This window comes from Schistocerca serialis, chromosome 11 (assembly GCF_023864345.2).
Source record: "Schistocerca serialis cubense isolate TAMUIC-IGC-003099 chromosome 11, iqSchSeri2.2, whole genome shotgun sequence".
Lineage (NCBI taxonomy): Eukaryota > Metazoa > Arthropoda > Insecta > Orthoptera > Acrididae > Schistocerca > Schistocerca serialis.
In genome coordinates this window covers 130,895,331-130,910,812 of record NC_064648.1, presented here as the reverse complement: position 1 = coordinate 130,910,812, position 15,482 = coordinate 130,895,331, and the positions used below count along the sequence as shown (strand labels likewise).

General features: G+C 40.8%; 1 protein-coding gene across 21 annotated transcripts in view; it reads right to left on the bottom strand.

Annotated features, from left to right (window-relative positions):
- The window catches only part of LOC126426686 (uncharacterized), an 897,888-nt gene that overhangs the window by 372,317 nt on the left and 510,089 nt on the right, over positions 1 to 15,482 (bottom strand). For 3 of the 21 annotated variants that reach the window (XM_050088596.1, XM_050088590.1, XM_050088593.1), the window contains exons 2-5: positions 9,032 to 9,977; positions 8,491 to 8,813; positions 6,787 to 6,969; positions 170 to 327 (exon numbers count right to left, since the gene is read on the bottom strand). The gene's annotated coding sequence lies outside the window, so the exon portion shown is untranslated. Of the gene's footprint in view, positions 1 to 169; positions 328 to 6,786; positions 6,970 to 8,490; positions 8,814 to 9,031; positions 11,179 to 15,482 lie in introns of all 21 variants that reach the window. The other 18 variants (XM_050088592.1, XM_050088602.1, XM_050088597.1 and 15 more) reach the window with 15 other exon arrangements.

Genomic DNA, 15,482 nt, shown 5'->3' with positions numbered 1-15,482 from the left:
CCATTACCTCTTATGCAAGACATTGTGCAATATCGATCTTCTCATTTCCAACTCTCTGGCTGCAGTACATACAGATTTTATAGAACTCCTTGCAAATGCCTGCCATACACTGTCCACACTGGCATCTGAAACTGATGGGTGACCAGCCCCTTTTTATGGAGAACACTACCTGTTTCCATAAATGATGTATTCCAAGTCCGAAAGGATCATTGCACTTCGGTATCTGATATCATCTGTATATACCAGGCCACACACATTGAGCTTTATCCACTGGTATCCACATTTTAGCAGGTTTTCAGGTTCCATTTCGCATCAAAATTGTATGACCTGGAAGGTAAAATAAATTTTATGAGTAATCTTATCATTTGCTAGAAACCATTCGTTAATATCTTGTATAGTTTCGAAGTTACTAAAGTCGTAAGTTGTGAAGATATACATGTATACTGCAAAACAAAAACATTAAAAATTGCTATTCATCCAGTGCTGTTACTTTCAGGCATTAGGATACAACACACTATTTCATGAAAGTAATAATCACTCTTAACAACTTTCATTATGATACTGTAATTCAACTAAGGTACAGAAGTAAGTAAAGAAACAGCTCACAGGCCACTATCTACCCTTTGTTCCATCTGAAAAATTCTGGAGGTTAAAGATCAAAAGTTATTGGGCTGAGTATTTTTTACAATGTAAACAGAGCATACACTTACTTCGAGAAAAATTGGAATTGAAGTAGGTTACCAATTGACGATATCGACAAGTGAAGAAAGTAAAGACAAGGATGAATGTGAACCTTTTCCAGTTCTTAAAATATCAAAAGCTACAGCAACACTGGACAAAGTTAAGCATTGAGTGTTGAGATATGAACATGATGAAGTTGTGATAAATGTATTAAATAAAATGGACATTACACCATAAAAATTAGTACAAAATAAGAACTAACTACTGGTATGTTTCTCAAACTTTTGAAAATGTTACTACACACTGGATCTTATTGTCCTTGGTGTGTCAAAATGAATATCAGGCTTTTTCGGTTTTGTATTATTTATTACATTCAACTTAGAATTATCAAAGGCAATACAAACAATTTTGTTTGTATACATGTGCACATGCGTATGCAACCAAAGAATGTGTTAAATGAGTGAGACAGCGTTTTACGCACAATGTGAAGAAATCAGTCTGGAAGGCAAGTTGCAAGTTAATAATTATATTGACATCTATGTATCTATGTGGTGACTTAAGGAGACAACTATGTCCTTATTGAAACTTCCTGGCAGACTAAAACTATGTGCCCGACCGAGACCCGAACTCGGGACCTTCGCCTTTCGCGGGCAAGTTCTCTACCATCTGAGCTAGCAAAGCACGACTTACGCCCTGTCCTCACAGCTTTACTTCTGCCAGTATCTCGTCTCCTACCTTCCAAACTTTACAGAAGCTCTCCTGCGAACCTTGCAGAACTAGCAGGTAGGAGACGAGATACTGGCAGAAGTAAAGCTTTGAGGACCGGCCGTGAGTCGTGCTTCGATAGCTCAGATGGTAGAGCACTTGCCCGCGAAAGGCAAAGGTCCCGAGTTCGAGTCTCGGTCGGGGACAAAGTTTTAATCTGCCAGGAAGTTTCATATCAGCGCACACTCCGCTGCAGAGTGAAAACAGAGTGCAACAAAATGTTGCAGCATGCCAAACATTTTCTGGACCGCGTCCTCTTCAGCGATTAGTTGACATTTCATATAAGTGGAAATGTGAACACACACACACACACACACACACACACAATGTGCACATCTGGGGTTGAGCAAGTAGTGGCATCTTCTGTGTGAGTGGTCCAATGCTGTTGCTCGCGCAGCTGCACGAAGTCTGACGACTTCTTTCCAGATTCATTACTTATATAGGCAAAGCTATTGCCTCCTTGAGCCCCCGGTTCTCGATGTACGCTTAGCTGTTCTCGGCTAATGCTGTGAATCCGAAATTTTCTAAGTCTGAAAAGTGGATATCCTGGACACGTCCTGTAGTTACACTAGCAGCATGCATTTGTTGGTGCGTCTCATTTGGCTTGTCACATTTGTTAACAAAGAGCGATAAGCGGTTGCGTAACGAACAAGGTGATCACTCACAGAGAGTATCTCGCATGTGGCTGATGCAATATTGTAATTAATAATTTTTTTTTGTAAGGACTAGGAAAGATTTATTTCATTTCTGTAATAACGGGCGAGATCACCTACAAGTTTAATTGCTCTTACAATGGTCAGCACCTTTAACCCACACTGACACAGATTCCTATTCATTTAGTTTACTATGATTCCTGGTCCTCAGAACGAACGGCATTGACGGCAGGTAATATGATTTACCCATGTCTTTATTGTAGACCTCTGTGATGTGAAAAGTCCGATAAGCGTTGATGTCCCGGCTGTTAAAACTTTCTAGCCCTGGAATTTTGTCGACTTTTGGCCCACAGACGAGGGCCACAGTTTATCAGCCGTTACCTTGCTTCATTGGTCTGCAAGGTGATTAATGCTTGACTGTCAGAAGTGTGGGAATAAAATAAAATCTGCAACTATGAGGGTAATACCAAGAAAAAAGGTCTCCTATTTCTGAAGTACACAGCGCTGTTATTTCTACAGCGGTTTACATCAGTTTACAGCTTTAACATTTAACTATTTTTCAACATAATTACCCATATTATACCAGCTTGCCGCCATGCTGTTCAGAGGTGAATCACTTTCTGGCCAACTGTTCTTTTAACCCAGGGAACAGGTGACAGTCACTGGGCGCCAGTTCAGGACTATAGGGTGGGTGGGTGATTATGTTCCACTGGAACTGTTGCAGGAGAGCAACAATTTGCCAAGTGATGTGTGGGCGAACGTTGTCACGGAGAATGTGTACACCCTTGTTCATCATTCCTCTTCTCCTGTTCTGAATTGCCCGCTCGAGTTTTTCCAGTCCCACAGTACCTGTCAGCGTTAACTGTGGTGCCAGTGGGTGTAAAGTCGACCAACGGTACCCCTTTCAGATCCCAAAAAACGGTTGTCATGACTTTACCGGCAGACTGTGTGTGTTTGAATTTCCGCAGCTTTGGTGAAGAAGGATGCGGCCACTGGTGTGATTGTTGCTTGGTCTCAGGTGTAAAGTTGTATGCTCAGATTTCGTCACCCGTGAGAATTGAGTCCAGAAAGTTGGCCTGTTTGGGTGCAAGGCGGTGAAGAAATGCACGGGAAGCATCAACTCTTTGCCGCATGTGGTCCTTGGTCAGCATCTTGCACGCACCTTCGGGAAGTTCAATGTTTCCGTTAAAATTCTACGAACGTTTTTGACATCCATGCACGACTCACCATACACTTCCGTCAATTGGCGATGGATTTCAATTGGCGCAGTCCCCTTTGCATTAAAAAAACCGATTAACTTCACGCAATTCGCATTTGGCGGTAACATCCAACAGGAGCTACATTCTCAACGGCTGCCAAGCCAAGACTGAGTGCCTCAGCGCGACGTGTGCATGTTTACACACAACGCGTGAAGCACTCTCAATAACAGTGTGACCAACTGCCACACAAAGAGAGTTCTGTACTTATAACAAAAATAGGAGACCTTACTTTTGGGATTACACTCGTAAAACATATTTTAGCCTTCCGTAATTATGTGAATGTATTTTAATTCACTTGATAACTCCCGGCCGCAGAAATCCATTTTGTTTTCAAACATAAACACGGGTCACAGGAGACTACCCACCTCCCCCATACAACTCGTTTATCAGCCTTAGATCTACAATATTTCCGAAAGGGGCAATACTAGATACTGGCACTCCCCCTCCCTCCAGCATTTGAGGTAGGACGCCAAAAATTTTAAAAATCGACTTTTCAAATATATAAAATATGTTCACCTTGTAGCGCACATCTTTCTGAAGAGTCTAATACACAAAACATATAGGACCGAGCGAGGTGGCGCAGTGGTTAGCACACTGGACTCGCATTCGGGAGGACGACGGTTCAATCCCGTCTCTGGCCATCCTGATTTAGGTTTTCCGTGATTTCCCTAAATCGCTTCAGGCAAATGCCGGGATGGTTCGTTTGAAAGGGCACGGCCGATTTCCTTCCCCATCCTTCCCTAACCCGAGCTTGCGCTCCGTCTCTAATGACCTCGTTGTCGACGGGACGTTAAACACTAACCACCACCACCACCACAAAACATATGTCTTCAAGGAAATGTAAGATATTATTTGGTCTTAAGTGTGCGAAAGGGCAGCATCACGTCTCTTCACGTGGTATTCTTCAACTGCATGTCACTGTATTTCACTCTGTGGAATTCAAACGTGTAATATTTTGTGATGGGTGCCATCAAACTATATTCAGGACAGTTGAAATTAAAATGTCGTATAGTCGGCCGGTTTGACATCCTGCCGCCCCCCCCCCCCTCAAAAATTACTCACAGTTAATACTGGATGGAATTTGTAACCTGGAGAACAAGAACTCCTCAGAAACTCTTTGTTGCCTATTAATAAAATTAAGTATATGATCCATGAAACCAGTAAAGACAAGAAACAAGCAAGACAGTAGTACATATTTCTTCAATCCTGAAGCCCTAGCATTTTTTTCTCTAATCTTGCTACAGCTTTACATGGCGTGCTTTCCTTTCTGCAAAAGAATCTATTACCTCATCAAAGTCTGTCAAATATTTTGAACAGGAAAACTCAATGTTGTCCTTTAACACTGGAATAGCTGTTAATACAGGTAGTACCTAAGACTGGTGTGGTTTCTCAGTCTGTTTATATGTATTTCGTCACTGTCTGCTAGATAAAACTAAATAGGCCTGCCTAATATTTCAGCAATTTTAACACACACCAAATAAATGAGACTGTTATGGTACAAATGGTCATTTTTGTAACACGACAGAATATAATTCATGAAGTACCAATATTAAATGACAAGCAAAACGTTGTATGTTAGGAAATAGTTTCACATTTCATTCATACTCTCTGGCTTCTGAAGTATGAGATCGAAAAGTAGTAGTACAAAATTTTTATATAAATTTGGGATCGTCGTATTCTTCCACAATTTGTGTGATGTCCCCGTTTTCTTCTTCTTCCTCGTTCTAACAAACAATCTTGTCATCACTAATTCAGTAACTATTCCTGCCAGTGTCAAAACTACTTCTCTGCTTAACCTGGCCACAATCACCAGTTTAGTTACACCGCATTTATTCTCCAGTTAGGAGTTATTACGTGTTCGTACAACACGTTTTCCGCGCTACTCCCAGAATAGAACTTTAGCGGTTGCTGGCTGGGGATTGTACAACTGGCCCTTACTAGCGGTCTGGCCACAAATTTTCTGTCAAAATCTCATTTTCTTGGATACACCGAGAAGATAATACATGATCTTTGTTAACTGTTATTCCTGTTACTCATTTATTTCCACTCTGGTAGTCTGAATCTATGGATTTTGCTAGTAATTATAACAAAGCTGATTATTTGCAAACCCAGTCAACCACATATACAGCGACTGGCATTCACCCGTTCGGCTTTATTCTGCAGATCTCATATAGCCCCGTACCCTTTTGTCTGCAGGAAAATTTATTTCTAGGTGGGACTGGGATTCCTATGGCAGAAATATCATGTACATTATGCTCACATTCAAAAATCAACTTATGATCCATTTAGAAACCAACTTAGAATTTGTTCAAAAACCAACAGGGATGAGGTTCAATATCATACGAATAAGCGATAGACCAATGTGTGCTAGATGCTAGGCGCTTTGTGAAACAGGGTCTTTTTCCTCAAGAATATGAATTTGGTGTACTGAGCTTTAACCACTTTTTATAATGAGTTGGATGTTGTTACTTGGGAGATGGCACTCTTGTGCACCGTCTAGCAACTGTTTCATTACTAAAATGTTATATGCTCCTTCACAACACAAGAATTGTGACTGCTTTGCACTTTCTGAATACAATAATACACAAAGTCCTTCCTTTTAGACTGCACGCTCCACTACACCTTTTGCCTTCGCTGCCTCCGCTACCTACTGTTGCGCCGCAGTCCACTGTGCCTTTAATACCAAAATGTTCCTTGCAGCACGCTTGAACTCGCATGGCATCAATGAACCAAAAAATATTACTCTCATCTACCGAAAACTGTAGCACCCACACACACTTCCGACAAACTGTTAAAATGTTTTCAAATCTTTCCGAAAGTTTTTCTTGCTCTGATCTCCCACAAAAAAAATGTAAAGTGAAAAAGTTTGTCAAATAATACATTTCAAATGCTGGTTTGCTAAAAATTCCAAGTAACACATTTTAATTTATTACTTCACTGTTACTAACTCTATTGGCCAGTAAGTTTCCACCCGTTAACATGTGATACTGAAGCCAGTTATGAAATTGTGTTGTACAACACCTAGTTTGGGAGGTATGGCATGATAAACATTGATTAGCGTGAAAAATAGCACAAAATTTTCATTGGGTTAATGAAAGATGTAAGAAGATAGTTCTCCTATCACTATCATGTCCAGTTGTCGAATTATAAAAAACACAACTTTCAATTTCTGATGTTTGTACATGCACTGCCCCCGCACCTAGAAAAACACAGTGTCCTGCGGCCCACTTCGGACAGCAGAAGACAAGCGCATTCCACAGGCAATAAATTTATCCACATCTAGGAAAATGTAGCTTTCATATTAAAATTTTCTAACTATCCACCATTCCACCGTAATGACGATTTATAAAGTGGGAATGTAACTTCACATTATAAAATATATAAAGCAGAGTTGCATCAAGTTAAAGCATAAAATAATAATTACTAACCAAATATTTTTTTCAAAGTTTTGTGAAACCCTAATATAAATATTTTAGGGTCCAACTGTCTACTGCCTGCTATGGAAGTGGAGACGCCCACTAGTGGGTGCTAGGGACCAAGTTCACCATCAATGCTGATTAATAATGTTTTCTCACAAGCAGTGTCAAGTGCTGTATATGTAACAGGAACTCCTGTAAGCAGAAAAATGAGAAAGTGAAACAAAAGGTAGCTGCAGGAAGGCGTACCTAGTTACAAGCTGTTCATTGGTTACCATTTACTGTCCTCCCACTGGCTACCTAAAACTCAACACAAAGAAAGGATGTAAACATATAACTTTCACAAAACAAGCAAAGTCCATGGATGTTACTTTGCAAGTTTTAGCTGAGGATATGAGCACTATGCAAACAGGCTGGTCCACAAGTAACTGAAAATGGATCAGCAATGAGTATTTCATAAGCAACATCTAAAATCTTTGATATTACTTGCATGAAGTAATGAAAAAACTACTGTCACTCAACCAAAAATTAAAGGTTTTCTTTTGTTTTACAACTTACAGATGAGAAAATTAACTATGCTACAAAGTGTCACACTAGATGTGGGGGATGTGACTATTTACTACGAGAAAGACCACAAATTCTGGCACAGGAGCCGAGAAATTATGTATCAGAGTTACAAGCTTTCTATGAACAATGGAGGCCACTACAAATACAAGCTCGATCAGCAGAAGTTCATAAGAAAACACAGTTCCTTTTCCTTCACAATAACTTCTTGGACATAGCACACACTGATGCTTTTTACATTGCTACTGAGAAAGATAGCCCACTGTAGATTTACCAACAACTGAAAGCAGAGCTGAAGTTCACCCATGGAACTGAGCAACAGTAATTTGAGAATAGCAGGATCTAGAGTGAACTGAATAATGAAATTCAACAATTCAGTGAGTGATCTATTTTCATACAAATAAAATTTACACGATCAGATAACTAAATTTTGTTTCCTCATTCACACAAATCAATGCGTACACCCTTAATAGGACGGATAATGCCTAGTTGGAATTCCATTTCTCTCCACATACGATTCAAGGTCTCCATGGTAACATGTTTAAATGGATTGCAAATGTGTGCCTTCAATTCCTGTAGGTCTCTAGCCCTGGTTCAATATACCGCATCCTTCACAAAACCCCAGGAAAAAAATAGTGGTGTAAGGTCAGGGGATCATGGTGCACCTGAAGTTGGACCATCTCGTCCAATCCACCTACCTGGAAACCTTTTATATAGAAATTGAAGTACATTTAGGGGCCAGTGAAGTGATGCCCTGTCTTACTGAAATATGACACCAGGCTGCAGGTGTTTGAATTGTGGCACATTAAACTATTGTATCATGTCCACGTTAACACCACTGTTGATGGCAGTGATGGGAAAGAGTGAATCAGTGATGCAACTGGGGATCAGTCTGCACCAAACATTGACCTTACGACTGTGTCTTTCCATTTCATGTGTAACACGAGGATGCTGCAAATCCTACATATGAATGTTATGACAATTCAGTTTGCTGGATACACGAAATGTTGCCATATCAGAGAAAGGAATCTTTTCCAAAAAGTCAATGCTTGCATCAATCTTGCATAGAATATCCACTGCAAATTGTTCGCACCTAGGTTTGTCATAGGGTTAAATGTCTGAAGCAGCTGCATGTAGGGCTAGAGCCATTACCTCTTATGCAAGACATTGTGCCATGTCGATCTTCTCATTTCCAACTCCCTGGCTGCAGTACATACAGATTTTATAGAACTCCTTGCAAACGCCTGCCGTACCCTGTCCACAATGGCATCTGAAACTCGTGGTGACCAGCCCTGTTTTTTTTATGGAGAACACTACCTGTTTCCATAAATGATGTATTCCAAGTCTGAATGGTTTGTTGCATTTGGGTATCAGGTATCGTCTGTATCTACCAGGCCCCACACACTGAGCTTTCTCCAGAGACGTCCACATTTTATCATGTTTTCAGGTTCACTTTTGCATCAAAATTGTATGACCTGGAAGGTAAAAGAAATTTTATGAGTTATCTTATCATACAATAGAAACCATTTGTTAATATCTCGTATAGGTTCAAAGTTACTAAAGTCTTAAGTTGTGAAGATATATATGTATAGTGCAAAATAAAAAAAACTAAAAATTGCTATTCATCCAAAGTTGTTACTTTTAGGCATTAGGATACAACACACTATTTGATGAAAGTAATAATCAAACTTACCAACTTGCACTATGATAATGTAATTCAACAAAGGTACAGATGTAAGTAAAGAAACAGCTCGGAGGCCACTATCTACCCTTGGTTCCATCTGAAAAATTCTGGAGGTTAAAGATCAAAAGTTATTCAGCTGAGTATTTTTTTCAATGTAAACAGAGCACGGACTTACTTCGAGAAAAATTGGAATCGTAGGAGGTCTTCAATTGACGATATCGATAAGTGAAGAAAGTAAAGACAACGATGAATCTGAACCTTTGCCAGTTTGTACAATATCAAAAGCTACAGCAACACTGGACGAAGTGTCTACCATCAACAGTTATTTTGCTCCCCAAATAGCAGAACTCCTTTATTACTTTAACTGTCTCATTCCCCAATCTAATTCCTTGAGCATCACCCGACTTAATTCGACTACATTTCATTATCCTCATTTTGCTTTTGTTGATGTTCATCTTATATCCTCCTTTCAAGACACTGTCCATTCCGTTCAGCTGCTCTTCCAAGTCCTTTGCTGTCTCTGACAGAATTACAATGTCATCGGCGAACCTCAACGTTTTTATTTCTTCTCCATGAATTTTAATACCTACTCCGAATTTTTCTTTTGTTTCCTTTACTGCTTGCTCAATATACAGATTGAATAACATCAGGGAGAGGCTACAACCCTGTCTCACTCCCTTCCCAACCACTGCTTCCCTTTCATACCCCTCGACTCGTGTAACTGGTTTTTGTACAAATTGTAAATAGTCTTTCGCTCCCTGTATTTTACCCCTGCCACCTTCAGAATTTGAAAGAGAGTATTCCAGTCAACATTGTCAAAAGCTTTCTATAAGTCTACAAATGCTAGAAACGTAGGTTTGCCTTTCCTTAATCTTTCTTCTAAAATAAGTCGTAAGGTCAGTATTGCCTCACGTGTTCCAACATCTCTGCAGAATCCAAACTGATCTACGCCGAGGTCAGCTTCTACCATTTTTCCATTCCTCTGTAAAGAATTCGCGTTAGTACTTTGCAGCTGTGACTTATTAAACTGATAGTTCGGTAATTTTCGCATCTGTCAACACCTGCTTTCTTTGGGATTGGAATTATTATATTCTTCTTGAAGTCTGAGGGTATTTCGCCTGTCTCGTACATCTTGCTCACCAGATGGTAGAGTTTTGTCAGGACTGGCTCTCCCAATGCCATCAGTAGTTCTAATGGAATGTTGTCTACTCCCGGGGCCTTGTTTCGACTCAGGTCTTTCAGTGCTCTGTCAAACTCTTCACGCAGCATTGTATCTCCCATTTGATCTTCATCTACATCGTCTTACATTTCCATAATATTGTCCTCAAGTACATCGCCCTTGTATAGACCCTCTGTATGCTCCTTCCACCTTTCTGCTTTCCCTTCTTTGCTTAAAACTGGGTTTACATCAAAGCTCTTGATATTCATGCACGTGGGTCTCCTTTCTCCAAAGGTCTCATTAATTTTCCTGTAGGCAGTACCTATCCTACCCCTAGTGAGATAAGCCTCTACATCCTTACATTTGTCCTCTAGCCATCCCTGTTTAGCCATTTTGCACTTCCTGTCGATCTCATTTTTGAGACGTTTGTATTCCTTTCTGCCTGCTTCATTTACTGTGTTTTTATATTTTCTCCTTTCATCAATTAAATTCAATATTTCTTCTGTTACCCAAGGGTTTCCACTAGCCCTCGTCTTTTTACCTACTTGATCCTCTGCTGCCTCCCCTACTTCATCCCTCAGAGCTACCCATTCTTCTTCTACTGTATTCCTTTCCCCCCATTCCTGTCAATTGTTCCCTTATGCTGTCCCTGAAACTCTGTACAACCTCTGGTTTAGTCAGTTCGTCCAGGTCCCATCTCCTTAAATTCCCACCTTTTTGCAGGTTCTTCAGTTTTAATCTACAGTTCATAACCAATAGATTGTGGTCAGAGTCCACATCTGCCCCTGGAAATGTCTTACAATTTAAAACCTGGTTCCTAAATCTCTGTCTTACCATTATATAATCTGACACCTTTTAGTATCTCCAGGATTCTTCCATGTATACAACCTTCTTTCATGATTCTTGAACCAAGTGTTAGCTATGATTAAGTTATGCTCTGCGCAAAATTCTACCAGACGCCTTCCTCTTTCATTTCTTACCCCCAATCCATATTCACCTACTACGTTTCCTTCTCTTCCTTTACCTACTACCGAACACCAAGCACCCGTGACTATTAAATTTTCGTCTCCCTTCACTACCTGAATAATTTCTTTTATCTCATAATAAATTTCTTCAATTTCTTCGTCATCTGCAGAGCTAGACGGCATATAAACTTGTATTACTGTAGTAGGCATGGGCTTCGTGTGTATCTTTGCAACAATAATGCGTTCACTATGCTGTTTGTAGTAGCTTACCCGCACTCCTATTTTTTTTTATTCATTATTAAACCTACTCCTGCATTACCCCTATTTGATTTTGTATTTATAACCCTGTATTCACCTGACCAGAAGTCTTGTTCCCCCTGCCATGGAACTTCACTAATTCCCACTATATCTAACTTTAAACTATCCATTTCCCTTTTTAAATTTTCTAACCTACCTGCCCGATTAAGGGATCTGACATTCCATGCTCCGATCCTTAGAACGCCAGTTTTCTTTCTGCTGATAACAACGTCCTCCCGAGTAGTCCCAGCTCGGAGAGCCGAATGGGGGACAATTTTACCTCCGGAATATTTTACCCAAGAGGACGACATCATCATTTAACCATACAGTAAAGCTGCATGCCCTCGGCAAAAATTACGGCTGTAGTTTCCCCTTGCTTTCAGCCGTTGGCAGTACCAGAACAGCAAGGCTATTTTGGTTAGTGTTACAAGGCCAGATCAGTCAATCATCCAGACTGTTGCCCTGCAACTACTAAAATGGCTGCTGCCCCTCTTCAGTAACCACACGTTTGTCTGGCCTCTCAACAGATACCCCTCCGTTGTGGTTGCACCTACGGTACGGCCATCTGTATCGCTGAGGCACGCAAGCCTCCCCACCAACAGCAAGGTCCATGGTTCATGGGGATATTGTTACATCTAAATATTTGCACGTGTTGCCCGATTATAACACTAACTCACTGATATTAAATATATTTTTGTTTTGTGAAGTGCACAATTTTACCTTTCTGAACATTTAGAGCAAGTTGTCAATCGTCGCAACACTTTGCTATCTTATCAATAGCTGACAGAATATTTATGCATCTTCTTCCAGACAGTACTTCATCACAGATAACTGCACCACCTGCGAAAGTCTGAGGTAAGTATTAATATTGTCTGCAATCGCATTAATATACAATACGAACAGTAACGGAGACGACACCCTTCCCTGGCACAACCCTGAAGTTACTTCTACATCTGACAATGACTCTCCATAAAAGATAACACGCTTAGTCCTCCCTACTGAAAAGTCCTCAATCCAGTGGCAAACTTCTCATAAATATATAGTGTTACAACCATGAGCATTAGTTACCTGTGAGATTAGATGCTGTGAGTTGATGTTAGTCAAGGATGCATCAGGTGACAAAGACGGAATAACTGACACCTCACCAATTTTGAACCAAGTCAAATTATATGGCTACTAGAAGCTGGACGTTCCTTCTGCAATACTGCAGAAAAGACTTGGCAGTAACGCAGCCACTGTAAACGATTGCTGTCAGTGGTGGTCACAAGAAGACTGGGCTCTCGGCGGACACCTGCCACTACTGAGAGGGAAGACAATTGAGTTTGGCGTACGGCTGTGGCACATCGTATTACATCTGCAGCAGCAAGGGGCAGCAGCTGGCATTACAGTTACACAACGAACTGTTACAAATCAGTTACTTGAAGGACAGCTCCAAGACAGGTGCCCTGTAAAATTCATTTCACTGACTCCAAACCACTGCCATTTGTGACTTCAGTGATGTCCAGTAAGAGCTCATTGGAGGTCAGGGTGGAGGTCTGTCATGTTTTCTGACGAAGGCTCCTCCTGTCTCTGTGCCAGTGATGACCTCGTCTCAGTTAGGAGAGTGCCAATTGAGGGCCCGCTACCAACCTGTCTGCAAGCTAGACATGCTGGACCTGCACCCGGAGTTAGGATCTAGGGTGCGATTACATATGACAACACGAGCACTCTCGTGCTTACTCCACGCACTGTGACTGCAAATTCGTACAAAGATCTGATGATTCAACCTGTTGTACTGGCATTCACGAGCAGCATTCCAGGGGGCATTTGCCAACAGGATAACGTTCGCCTGCATACCACTGTCGTAACCCGACGTGCTCCACGGTGTGTGTTATCATGTTGCCTCGGCCTGCTCAATCACATCTGTCTCCAATGGAGCACATACAAGTAATCATCGGACGACAACTCCAGCATCAGCCACAAACAGCATCAACTGTCCCTGTATTGACCAACAAGTGCAACTGGCATGGAACTCCATCCCACAAACTGACATCTGGCTGTGTGTGTGTGTGTGTGTGTGTGTGTGTGTGTGTGTGTGGCCAAAAGGAAAGCTAACTTGTTTGATAATCTTGATGTTATGCCTATCTGCAACTCTGCATCTACGCTACATGGTGAGTAGCAATCTATCCTTTCCATAATATTATGATCATTCCATCCTGGATTTTCCATTGTTTTATTATTGTTCAACTATTACAGCAATTGACAATGTTGAACACACAGCACATTGAGCATTGCAAAAGAGTAGTGGGTTAACAACGAGAATTTAAAAGTTACATAACTATCTTTCACTTCCTTCATGTCACAAAATTGGCAGCAACTGGCAAACTGCACATTGAGGAGTCCATTACTGAATTGCGGAACAATGCAAAAACAGGGCAGCTGATCACAAATAGAGAAAACTGGGCAGTCAAAACATATAAACAAGAACATCAAATAAATCAGATAGAACAGTTTTCTAGAAAGCAACCTAGAATCAGTAGGAAATGCATCTAGAAACTACTTCGATAAATATTTGTAAAAATCTAACAAGTATCATTTCAACCTCACGAAATAACGTCATATATGGTTTCCATTTACATGTTTACAAGTATCGAGTAACAAGAGTCAAACAGGTTGAAAAACACTAAATAAAGCCCCCATAAATGTATGGCATTTCAAACGCTTTATGAAACTGCCTTTACTGCTAAGCCACTAATGAATGTGATTAACACATCCATAGCAGGCAGTTTTTCCTGGGAGTTTAAACTGCAAGGATGCTGTGAAACTCCACAAGGGTCTGTCCATGCTCTAACCTCCAAGTGTACTTTAGTAACACCTCTCACAAGTAGGACAAGAAGTTACGATAGCAGATCATCTGATTAATATGGCCCAAAACTACAATGTTTTCATTTAAGTTTAAACTGAACGAAATATTAAGTGAACTGAAGTCACCAAAACTGTGTCAGCCTCATACGAGGACATAACAATGTTGTAAACCTATTCGAATTCTTAGAGAGAATTAAAGAAGAAACACACACACACACACACACACACACAGAGAGAGAGAGAGAGAGAGAGAGAGAGAGACACACACAGAGAGAGAGAGAGAGAGAGAGAGAGAGACAGAGTGGTATGCCAAAGTTAAGACCAAATGTAATTTTAAAGTGATGTGTCACTGGCAAATAATATAGCAAGATGAAACTTTGAATATACATAGAAAGAACTGCTCCGTGATAGTAGAATAGGTAACTGGAAGCAACATGCTATAATAAAAGATATGACACTTTTACTCAAAGGCAAAAATTACACTCAAGCTACAACAAATTATGACAGTCACTTGGACATGGATCTTAACCATTCAGCCACTTGAACATATCCATGCAATTATTTCCAGAAAATTTTTTGGCCTGCTGTTTATCACATCAGATATAATTTCTGTATTTTTGCATGTCAGAAGTCAACTATCCCCTCTGTTGCTCTGGGACAATGTTGAAGGCAACACATTCCTCGAGTGCATTGTAGCAGGCAATAAAAGCTGGTGCTGCCACTGGGAACCGGAGTCAAAAACGTCGACAATGGAGTGGCGTCATCCACTGTTCCCTCACCCCGTCAAGTTCACGTTCAAGAGCCAGCCATCTGCTGAAGAAGAGATACTCATCCTGTTCTTTAATTACCAGAGCCCACTGCTTATTGATTTCAAGGAAGCTGGTGTCTCCCTCACTGGAGAACGGTTCTGTGCAACACTGGAGAAATTACTAAATACAATTAAGGCAAAACGTCTGGGAAAATTGGAACACGAGGCACTGTTGCCTCGTAACCCATATCCCTGTGTCGTAAATGTCGTAAAGCAGAAGTTACACCAGCTCGAGTGGGACACACTCGAGCACCCGTCCAATAGTCCTGACCTCTCCCCGTGCAATCATCACACCTTCTGCCCTTAAAAACAACTGTGAAGCATTGACAATTCCTGTCAGTTGAGGATGTGCAGCAGGCAGTTACAGACTTCTTCATGCAGCAGCAA